At 43.2% G+C, this 10,954-nt stretch overlaps 2 pseudogenes; both read right to left on the bottom strand.

The window, feature by feature from the left end:
• Positions 1-6,042: 6,042 nt before the first annotated feature.
• On the bottom strand, positions 6,043-8,378 carry LOC118575538 (annotated as a pseudogene).
• A 292-nt stretch (positions 8,379-8,670) lies between these two features.
• On the bottom strand, positions 8,671-10,946 carry LOC118575537 (annotated as a pseudogene).
• Between the last annotated feature and the right edge of the window lie 8 nt (positions 10,947-10,954).

Genomic DNA, 10,954 nt, shown 5'->3' with positions numbered 1-10,954 from the left:
ACAATTTTGAGATGGCTAGCTGAGATGATCCAGCTTGACAGACTACTCGAATAAGGAGTTGTGACAAGCTCTGCACTTTCCCATTATGCAGAGACTGGACAAAGGACACAGGACTTGACACTTAACCCCAAAATTTTCTTTTCAGGATTTCCTAAAGATGTCTGCACACCCAGAGAGCAGCAAGTAATTTTAAGAAAAGGACACCCAATTCCCAAGAGGTGGGATGGGCGGTTTTTGGTCCTTTAATGAGTTTTGGATATTGTTATTGTTTACAATGTTTGGTTACAAGTTGTTAATTGTTAATGGTCAGGAAAAAGCTGAACAAGGAGATTATATTCAGAGGTTTTTTTTTTAAAAAAACACAAAAGAATAAAGAGAATATAGATATGAGGTAGATCATTGAATCTACTCTGAGAAACAACATGAAGAAATAATAGGATAAATGTGTAGATTATTGAATCTATTATAAAAAGCAAAAGAGGGAAGATATAAAAATGGGAGACTACTGAATCTACATTTAAAAAGGAGCTACTGGGTTTAAATAAGATAAGTAATGAAAATTCCTTCTGAGTTTATCAAATATTATTCTCCAGGACTCTATCGAAATATATATAATGGAGTTTTTTATCTGAATCTGCCATGTGCTAATGGACTAGACAAGGTTCATGTAATTTTTGACTGTAAATATTGTATATAGTTATTGGATAGTTTTTCTTGTAGTAGTTATAGGCTTTTTTAAAATTTTAGACAAAAAAAGGGAAATGTGGTAGTGTGTTCCCCCCAAATATTGTGCACCCTAATATACGTATCTGGGATCAGAAAACAGCCAGTAGATAAGAGTCCAGAAAATGGTGGCACTCACAATTTAATCCTAGCATTTCAGAGACAGAAATCCTTCTGGATGTCTGTGAGTTCAAGGACACATTAGAACGAATCAGGTGGGGTGACTCTTGCCTTCAATCCCAGAAATCCAGCCTTCATTCCCAGGGAGTGATGGTAGAAAACAGAAAGGTAGATAAAGCATGAGGACCAGAAACTAGAAGCTTTTGCCTGGTTAATCTTTTGAGCTTTGGAGCAGGACAGTTTAGCTGAGTGACATCCAGTCTGAGGAAAAAGGATCAGCTGAAGAACTGCTACATCTGGTGCCTAAAGTTTGTGGTACAAATTCATGAAAAAGCTGCTTTCCTGAGGCCTTGTGGGCCTCTGCTCAAACCCGAGCTACCCTCAGCCACTTCTGGTTGCACACTGGTAGGATTTATTAAAGAAGGCAGAGGCAGGAGGATTCCGAGTTTGAGGTTGGCCTAGGAGGCTTCCCAGGGGCCTAGGCACAAAAGGTGGTATCTGTGGGACTATGGAGGCAGGCACTGCTGCTCTGAGTTGCAGGATGCTTGTCATCTTTTTGCTGAGTGAGCTGATGTTGCTATCTGGGAGGAAGAATTTACTTCTTCTTCTTCAGAGAATTTCCCGGACCATCGTGTTACAAGAAAGCATTGGCAAATTTCAGTTTGGAAACGTTTGGCAAGACAAATGCTGGGGAGAAATTGTTGTGTAGATTTTCTCTTCTAGACAAGAATATTCATGGTTCCAAGAGACAGACATTTATCAGACTGTGATCACTCCAAACCACACAGGAGGAAAAAAACAAAACCGACTGCAGGGAACCATGATCATGCCTAACAGGGACTTTGAAATATTCAAGAAGATGACAGGATCCCACAACGATGATTCCATATGGGCTATGGTAATGCCATTAAGCTGATGAGCACCACCAAAAGATTGACTTTGGCCTGAAAACTGCTTAGGACAATTTTAAGATGGCTACCTGAGATGATCCAGCCTGACAGACTACTCGAATAAGGAGTTGTGACAAGTTCTGCATTTTCTCATTATGCAGAGACTGGACAAATGACACAGGACTTGACACTTAACCCCAAAATTTTCTTTTCAGGATTTCCTAAAGATGTCTTCACCACCAGAGAGCAGGAAATAATTTTAAGAAAAGGAAGCCCACATTCCCAAGAGGTGTGATGGGCGGTTTTTGGTCATTTAATGAGTTTTGGATATTGTTTCTGTTTGCAATGTTTGGTTACAAGTTGTTAATTGTTAATGGTCAGGAAAAATGCTGAACAAGGAGATTATGTTCAGAGGTTTTTTTATTAAAAGAAAAAGAAAACAGAATATAGATATGAGGTAGACCAATGAATCTACTCTGAGAATTAACATTAAGAATTAATAGGGTAAATGGGTAGATGATTGAATCTACCCTAAAAAGCAACAGAGGGAAGATATAAAAAAGGTAGACTACTGAATCAACATTTAAAGAGCAACTACTGGTTTTAAATAAATAAGTAATGAAAATTTTTGTCTGAATTTATCAAATATTACTGGCCTGGACATTATCAACATATATATAAAGGAGTTTTTTTTTTAATACGAATCTGTCCTGTGTTAATTTACTAGACATCATTCATGTAATTTTTGGCTGTATATATTGTATATACTTATTGGATAGTTTTCTTGTATTAGTTATACTTTTTTTTCAATTTTAGACAAAATAGTGGAAATGTGGTAGTGTGTTCCCTCAAAATATTGTGCACCTTAAAAAATTCATCTGGGATCAGAAAACAGACAGCCAGTAGATACAGAGGCTAGAAATTGGTGGCACTCACATCTCTAATCCTAGCATTTCACAGAGAGAAATCCTTCTGGATCTCTGTGGGTTCAAGGCCACATTGAAAACAACAAGGTGTGGTGACTCCTGCGTTTAATCCCAGGGAGTAATGGTAGAAAACAGAAAGGTATACAAGGCATGAGGACCAGAAACTAGAATTATTTTGCTGGTCAAGCTTTGAGGCTTTGGAGCAGCACAGTTCAGCTGAGGGCCATCCAGTCTGAGGAAACAAGATCAGATGAAGAACTGGCGAGAACTTTTAAGATTCCTGCTACACCCAGCAATGGACAAGGAGTCCTTTCCAGTCTGCCACTCACCTGCACTTGAAAATCTGAGGTTAACAGCAATCTTTGTCCCTGAGATGCACACATTCTCCATCCTCTTTTTCTCCCATGCTGATAGGTTTGGCTCCAAGTCTGGAATGGAATGCCACTGTCTATGGCTGCTAGGCCACTGTGCCTGTGTTACAAGGCTAACCAACAGTTTCTTGTATGAGGTACAGTGCTGATGCAAATCTAGACATATTTTTCTTATGGTATTTACATAGTGTTTGCAATTCTCTGATCTTTCCTCATCCATATTTAGCCTTTGTCTCAATGCCCCATCATAATGACTTATTGCTGTGAAACCAAGCAACCTGAACCTGATGTGGTATGGTGGACTATAGGGATGAAGCTTTTGTTTTATGTGCCAATTTGCAAGCTGAAAGGTTTCTATACCCTGATATTAAGCCTCTTCATCTTTCCACTGGTAGAATAATCCAAATCCTACAGAATTATAACGCTAGGTATTTGTGGTACATGCCTTTAGTCCCAGCACTTGGGAGGCAGAGCCAGGCGGATTGTTGAATTACAGGCCAGCCTGCTATACTGAATGAGTTCCAGGACAGGCTCCAAAGCTTACAGAGACAAACTGTCTCAAAAACAAAACAAAAAAGAGGTAAAAGTCCAGGTTTAATGGGTAAATTTCTCAGGGATGACATTTTTGGTCCTGTGGAGACTGAGAAAAGACTGAAAAACTACATGACCATCTCAGAGGGGCAGTTTAACCTATAGATGTGGTCTTGAGCATGTCTGTGAGAAGCTTTCTGAGATGGGGCAGGGTTTGGATACAGAGGGGTAAGGACCTGAGGCAGAGATCCCTCCTGAACAGAAGCTAGTTGGCATTCTTCATATGAGCCTTGTCTAGGAGAGGTTATTCTTCTGGCCAGTCTTGGCAAATCCAAATTGTTGGATGAAAGCACCTCATCATAGATTCAGTGGTGATGACATTGCCTGTACAGGGAAGCTTCATATGGGCCACAGTGTGTGCTCTAGTGTGTATATATACATAGTTCGTGATAGTTCCAGCTGGCCTCTCCTGCTCTCTCAAGAAAGACCCCAGACTCCAGCATTGAAGCTTCTTGCCAAAGATGTCTTTGACTTCAGTATTTCAGTTCTGTATTATCACACAGCTACAGTGGGTAAACACACACTTTACTGTGCAAATCTAGGAGCAACTGTTTGGAAGTGTTGGATGTGGGATCCAGGATCTCTTGGGCATCTTCAAGGCAAGTTTCTTAACCAAGTAATAAACTTCTGAAATCCCATGATTCTAAATGAGAATGGATTAGTGAATTATCATTGCTAGTTGAGGTTAAAGGTATCTGTCTACAGTCTACTTGTATAAGCCTGGAATAAAACATTCTTGGGATTAATGAGAACCTGGCATTAGGGGTCTAGAAACTTCTTTGGGGTGGGGGCTTTTAAATTGAAATCCACCATCCAATTGGCTCACTGTTCTCAGACTCTTTGTTCTACAGAACTCTTCTGGCATTGGAAATTGGACAATGCATATGCCCTCAGAGGATCAGTTCTTTTAGACTTACAGACCTGACCCAGCAACTTGCCAAATTCTGTCCTTTCAGACCATTTGTCCTTTTGAACCTGGGGTGAGGGGAAGTAGGGAGTGAGAAAGTAAATTAGAAATCAAGTACCCTCTGTGTAACACCAATCTTTTTTTCATAAATCACACTTTATTATTCCCTCTAAGAAGACTCTCCCAACTAATAAAAATACAAATATATAGGTTTACATTGAGAATCATACATGTCAACACAACCCGATTCAGGTCACTGTCCCAGCATCTCTCTAAGAGAAATCACAGTGGTGCAGTTCCGAGGTCAGGGGCAACAGCAGGCCCATCCTACTCCCACCTCACACAACAGACTCAACAGGTGTTTGCTTCAGACCATGATAATGGTGAGGAGTACAGACGTGCTGACTAGAAGCATTGGGAACAGCAAGGTGTGCTACCTCCAGTCTGGCCTGGGGACTGGATTTCCATTGAGTGCACCATGAGTTGTCAAGTATATCATATTTTCTCCAAATCCACACAGTCATTCTGTGGTGGGTATTGTGTTCCCTGCAATATTGTGTGTTCCCCGAAAAAAACATATCTGGGGTCAGAGAACAGACAGCCACTAGAACAAGGCCAAAAGTGGTGGTTAGAAAATGGGAACAGTAAGCCATAACAGAAGGTGGGCTGTAGTGTTGCATGCCTTTAATCCCAGCACTTGGGAGGCAGAGCCAGTTGGATCTCTGAGTTCAAGGCCACTTTAGAAACAGTTCAGCATGGTGACCCATGCCTTTAATCCCAGAAACCCAATCTTTAATCCCAGTGTGTGGGGACAGAGAGAGAAAGGTATATAAGTCGTGAGGAACAGGAACTAAAGTAAAATATGTAGTTAGTTAAGCATTTGGTTAGTTAAGCATTTGTCTGGAGAAGCATTCAAGCTATGGAGCAACACAGTTCAGCTGAGACTCATTCTGGATGAGGACTCAGAGGTTTCCAGTCTGAGGAAACAAGACCAGCTGAGGACCTGGCGAGGTGAGGTAACTGTGACTTGTTCTGTGTCTCTCTGACCTTCTAGCATTCGCCCAAATAACTGGCCTCAGATTTGATTTTATTAATAAGTACCTTTAATATTCATGCTACAACATTCTTTCTGCTCTGATCTGGAAGTTGTGAGTCATCGTGAGAACACTCCTGTCTGGTCCAGAACACTCTTGTCTGGTCTGGAGACACGGAGGGTGTAGGGGGCTGAGTCAGAGATACCTCTTGAATAGAAGCTAGTTGGCCTTCTTCATATGAGTCTTTACTTCCTGCCACCTTCCCAGGTCCTTCAGGGATCAAAGGAATCAAGGCCAGTGATTTAATCAAGGAAGTCACTAGTGGTCCCCTGGCCTGTTTACAAAACAGGTTGTCTTCATAGAAGGATTCTGCTAAAATGATCCAGCAATGGTAAGCCCCAAAGGACCTGAACTTCTCTCTGATTGCACACCCTCAGGAAAGCAGGGTCTTCCCCCTTCCAGGGCAGTTTCCATCTCAGCTCAGCAGAGGGACTTCCTGGAGATCTTGGGCTTCTTCACAGGCTTCACATAGAGGTTGTCTATGATGCTCCCCTCTATGTTCCAGCAGCCAGATAAGGAGGAGTTCTCCTTCTCAGCTCTGGAATCCTTGGTGCTGATAGGAAGAGGGATGTTCTCAGTGTCTGTCTCCTCCATCTGCTGGAACTCCAGTTCAGGGGGAAGCAAGGCTCTGGGTAGGGGATGGTAAAAGGTTTGGCAGCAATCAAGGGGAAAGTGCTGACACCATCTTTGAAAAGACTCTGGGTCTTGCCTGTCCTGGCTATGAAGCAGGTGAGTGCTCACTCCACATTTCCCTCATGGACTGCTTGTCAAACACTGATTCAAGGTATGAAGGAGTTTTGATGTAGGTTTGGGGATCAGGAAACTCAGGAATATGGCTGAGGATGGGTGGTGGGTGGGGTCTGTTGTGCACTGCACAGAGAGCCTTGGGTTTCACTGGCTGATTGGTCACCAGAGGTGCAGTGATGACCATCCTCTCAGACCCTTTTGCATAAGCAGGAAGAGTATCCATGTTGAACCCCATTTCAACGAGTGTGACCAGGACATTCCACAGTGTGTGCTGAGGCCTGGCTGTGTGTTCACAGTAAGACTTGGCACTACTGCCATCATTTGGTATGTAGCTCTCTAGCATCTCTGTCAATGTTTCCACAGATGCGTTCTCAGAGCTCTCAAATCCGGCCTATGTCAGCAAGGAACTAACAACCACATGTGGAGTCCTCTTCCAGGACAGATGGTAGTTACCAGCAGCATTAATGGACTGTTTGCCCCCTGATCCCTTTCGGCCAACTTGCTTACTCTACTGCCCTGTAATAGGAATCTTAAAAGGGCCAGGAGGTGATATCCCACTTCTAAAGCAGAGTCAGGCAGATCTCTGTGATTTTGAGGCCAGCCTGAGCTACAAAGTATACTACAGAAAAGGCAACAAAGCTACAAAGAGAAACCTTGCCTCAAAAAACAAAACAAAACAAAATAAAAATTGAAACCAGATATTTGGATGAAGAACTGAGAGATCAGAGGAATAAGACAAGCCACAGCTAACCTCACATCCACAACTACTGATTGAATCCTATTTCCACAAAGCTTCAGACAGTGAGAGATTCAGAGTCATGACCAGAATGAAACTCAGCTGAAGTGCCTGTGGTTCCTCGTCCTCATTCTTATATACCTCTCTGCGGCCTGAGGTCACTTCCTGGAATTAAAAGTGTGTGTCTTTCCCAAGCAAGAAATGTGATTTCAAGTGCTGGGATTAAAGATGTGTGTCACCATGCCTGGCTGTTCTATTTGTGGCCTTGACCTCTGACTCCAAAGTGATAGTGTTAAAAGCCTGGGTGCGACCATTTTCTCATCTCTGTCTAATCTAGTGTTTGTTCTGTTCTCTGACCCACAGATATGTTTCATTAGGGTACACAATTTATTGGGGATATGAAGGCAATGCAGACCCCATCTTGGGTATTAGGGACAGGACTGTGTTGTGACAGGGAGAACCTCAAATTTCCAGAGTGACCCAAGGTTACCACCAGCTCTCCGTTTCATGAATCTGCAGCAAGCTGGCACTTGTTTCCAGGGGCTCAAACTCTGCTCATTAGCTGACCAAACTCTGTTGCTTTGCAGGATAATCTCCCAGCAAGATGGCCTTCTGCCTCCTTGAGGAATGAGGCTTCAGAAGCCAATACAACTCTACAATGGCTTTGGACCATAAGCTCCTGAACTTGAATTCTTTTAAACAAAGACATCATGTAGTTTATTTTGTATTTTTTTAAATAAGCACACATTACAATAAAGAAAAAAAACCTTTGATTTGTAAATTCAAATTTGGGAAGAAAGGGAAGGAAATAAAGACTTTTGAAAAACTGAATTACAGAGAGGGAGTGACTTTATACCCCTAAAGTTCTCAACTGCACAAAACCAAGGTCCACACAACTCCTGCTTGGCCACCAAGGGAGGGAGTTAGGCATCTTCCCAGTAGCAGGCCTCGCCTTCTATTCCTGCTCTGGCACAAAGGAAAACAGATCAACTTGAGACAACCAAACAGTTTTGGTTACAAGTATAATAAAATATTCTTAATCCTATGAATTTGAGACACCACATTTATCATCTTTGTTGAAATAGGTATGTAAAATGCCTCTATATAGTTCTTTAGACATCATTTCTTCCAAAGAAAATGAAGTGAACACATAGACTGTTGGAATGAAGTTGATACCCTCAGTTACAAATGCTTGATGCTTTTTTCCTTTTAAAGTTTTATTAAAAACTATTTCTTCTTCTTTAAGTAAAGAACATTATACCAAAAAATACATTGTGAAATATCCAGAGACATGTGAGTTTGTTTCCTTGAGCAAACAGCGTCCATCCTAGGAGTAGGAGTTGCAAACTAGGAAGTCCCTGGAGTCTGTCTTAGTCATTTTAATTTGTGGTTCTTATTGTATTTAGATGGGACCTCAGGTTCCAGAGACACTCTAATCATAGTCCTCAAATGCAGGGAATACAGTTCCTTAAGACACAGTTCAGGGAGCAAAAGGCAGATTTTGTGAATTCATTCTATCAGTTCCTGTCACTACCAAGATTTTCTTGCAAGAGAGCACTGGCACATCACTCATTCAGAGATAAGATGATGTCATCTTCCCAATCAGAGTTGTCTGAGCTGTCCTCTACCAGAATCACTACCTCTTCCTCCTCTGCTTCAGAGTCTTCTGCTTCCCCCTCCTCTCCCTCCTCTAGGCTTGCTAGCTCCTCATCAGAGGGAGAGAAGTCATTGTTCCCATCGTGTCCCGTGTTCTCACTGTTGTTAGCCTCCTCCAATCTCTGCCTCTGGCCACTGGTCAGTGTCAAAGTCATCTACATCATCCGTGCCATCATCATCACTCTCTTCCTCCTGTTCTTCCTCTTCCGAGTCCTTCTCTTCATCTTCTTCCTCTGCCAGACACTGCCTGCCCACTTCATAAAGCCTGCATACTGTGTCCATGTTAGGGGCATCCATACTGCCTTGATTCTCAATGACAGCAAGATAGCAGTCTTTGGTGTCTGTACACAGGTCAAAGATGTTCTGTTTCACATCAATGGTTGCTATAGGTTTGTAATCAGTTGCATTAAATGTTCGGAAGGATGACCCAAAGGGGCTTTTCATCCTCTCTTCCAAGAAGTCATCTTCATCATCTGCCTGCAACATTGCTCCATACATCACTGTCCCTGTGTAGTTAAACACCACAGGACATTGATCCAGAGCAGGAACTGTGTGTAAAAGATGGAAAGTTCGAAGGTCCCAAATTTCTGTATTGATGATGGCCTCCAGCCCATTGGGATGGAAAACACCACTGATATTCCTGTTGAACTTGTCAAACTTGTGGATGGCCTGTGCAGAGCGGACATCCACAGGACCCCATCATTTAAGACAAGATCGTCTGTAGGATCAAAGGTGGCACAGTTCCTCTTGTAGTGGCTGGCAAGATCTGGGTTAAACAGAGTCAACATCTTGGTGCCAGTCTCAATATCATAAACATGGGCCATGTCTCCTTTTGTGCCTATGACCTGATCCTGAGAGTACTTACTGAACTCAACATAATGATCTTCTGTGAAGGAATGCTTCATATCAAATACTGACCTCATCCCCCAAAGTGCAGACAAAGGCTGGCCCCAAGTGGCAGATGTCAGAAGTAAGGACCCCATCCCTGGAAGGTTCAAGGTGTGTGATGGCTGAGTTGTGACAGTTATAGCTGGCCTCTTCCTGTCCACTAATACATTGTAGAGCTTTCAGCTGCCCTGTACAGTTCCCAAGCATCAGGAACCGCCTCCAGGCTGAGAATGCACAACATGTCAAGCCACTCTCATCTTCCATGAGCTTCCGGGAACACTGAAATAGGATGAAATCGCCTAAAGATAAGATGCCTATCAAAGCCTCCGCCATCTACACCTACATATTTTGGAAACCATGCCCTGTGGTTTTAGCCTTGAGGTAAAGTTCATTGGGCTTGCCTTCTCTGTTTTGGCTCAGGGCACTGGTGAGGAGTAAAGAGAGAAAAAGGTTGGACAGGTGGCAATGGGGTTCTTGCAGCGAGCATGTTGCTCTCTAAGATGCTCTGTGATAATACTGTCCAGTGTTGGTAGGGAAGGAAGATGTCTGTCCAGTTGTGTTTTAACAGCATGGCTCTGGCTGTATGTGCAGAGGTCCGACTTCTGCTGCAACACTTGGATATTCCGGCCATTGCAAAGTGATGGCCTCTCTCTGATAAAACTGGTCCTGCCAATCAAAGGAGAGTTGTCTGCATATGATGGGCCAGGCAAAGCCAGTGATCCGGGGTTGGGCATGGCAGAGTATTGGAAGGGAAGTCATGGGGGACAGAAGGGGTAGAAGCATCCATAGCAGCGTGGCTGCCCAGTAGATTTGCAATGCCATTGGCAATCCGAGGGGTCTCAGGAAGAGAGACAGTAGGAGCAGCAGCAGTCACTGGGGTGAAGGCAGAAGAGTGTGTGGCAGCAGTCATGGGCAAGTCGGCCTCTCTGGTCAGCACAGTGGCTGACTCTCCTAGCCCTTTAGAAATGAGATGGTTTCTTATCAACAGTAGTAGTTCTTTCTCAGGGAAGCAGATCCTTGACTGGGCAACAACGCCTGCTTTCTGTAGCCCTGCCAGTGACACATCGGTGCCAAGCAGAAGAGGCTTTCCTAGTATTCGCTCAATGAGCTCAACTGCATAGTTGCAGAATTTGACATGGTAGCTACGCTTATCCTGCCGCACTGGCTCCTTCATCAGCTGTTGAATCTGCCAGCTACTAAAAAGGGGCAATTTGCTGATAATCTGTGCAACAGTGCTACTTCTAGACAAGCCCACTAGGGCTTTGCAGGCCATGGCTCGGATCTGGTCTGCATCTGTGATGGGCA

This window comes from Onychomys torridus, unplaced genomic scaffold (assembly GCF_903995425.1).
Source record: "Onychomys torridus unplaced genomic scaffold, mOncTor1.1, whole genome shotgun sequence".
Lineage (NCBI taxonomy): Eukaryota > Metazoa > Chordata > Mammalia > Rodentia > Cricetidae > Onychomys > Onychomys torridus.
The sequence above is the reverse complement of the archived record's forward strand: the minus strand, read 5'-3'. Positions and strand labels throughout refer to the sequence as shown.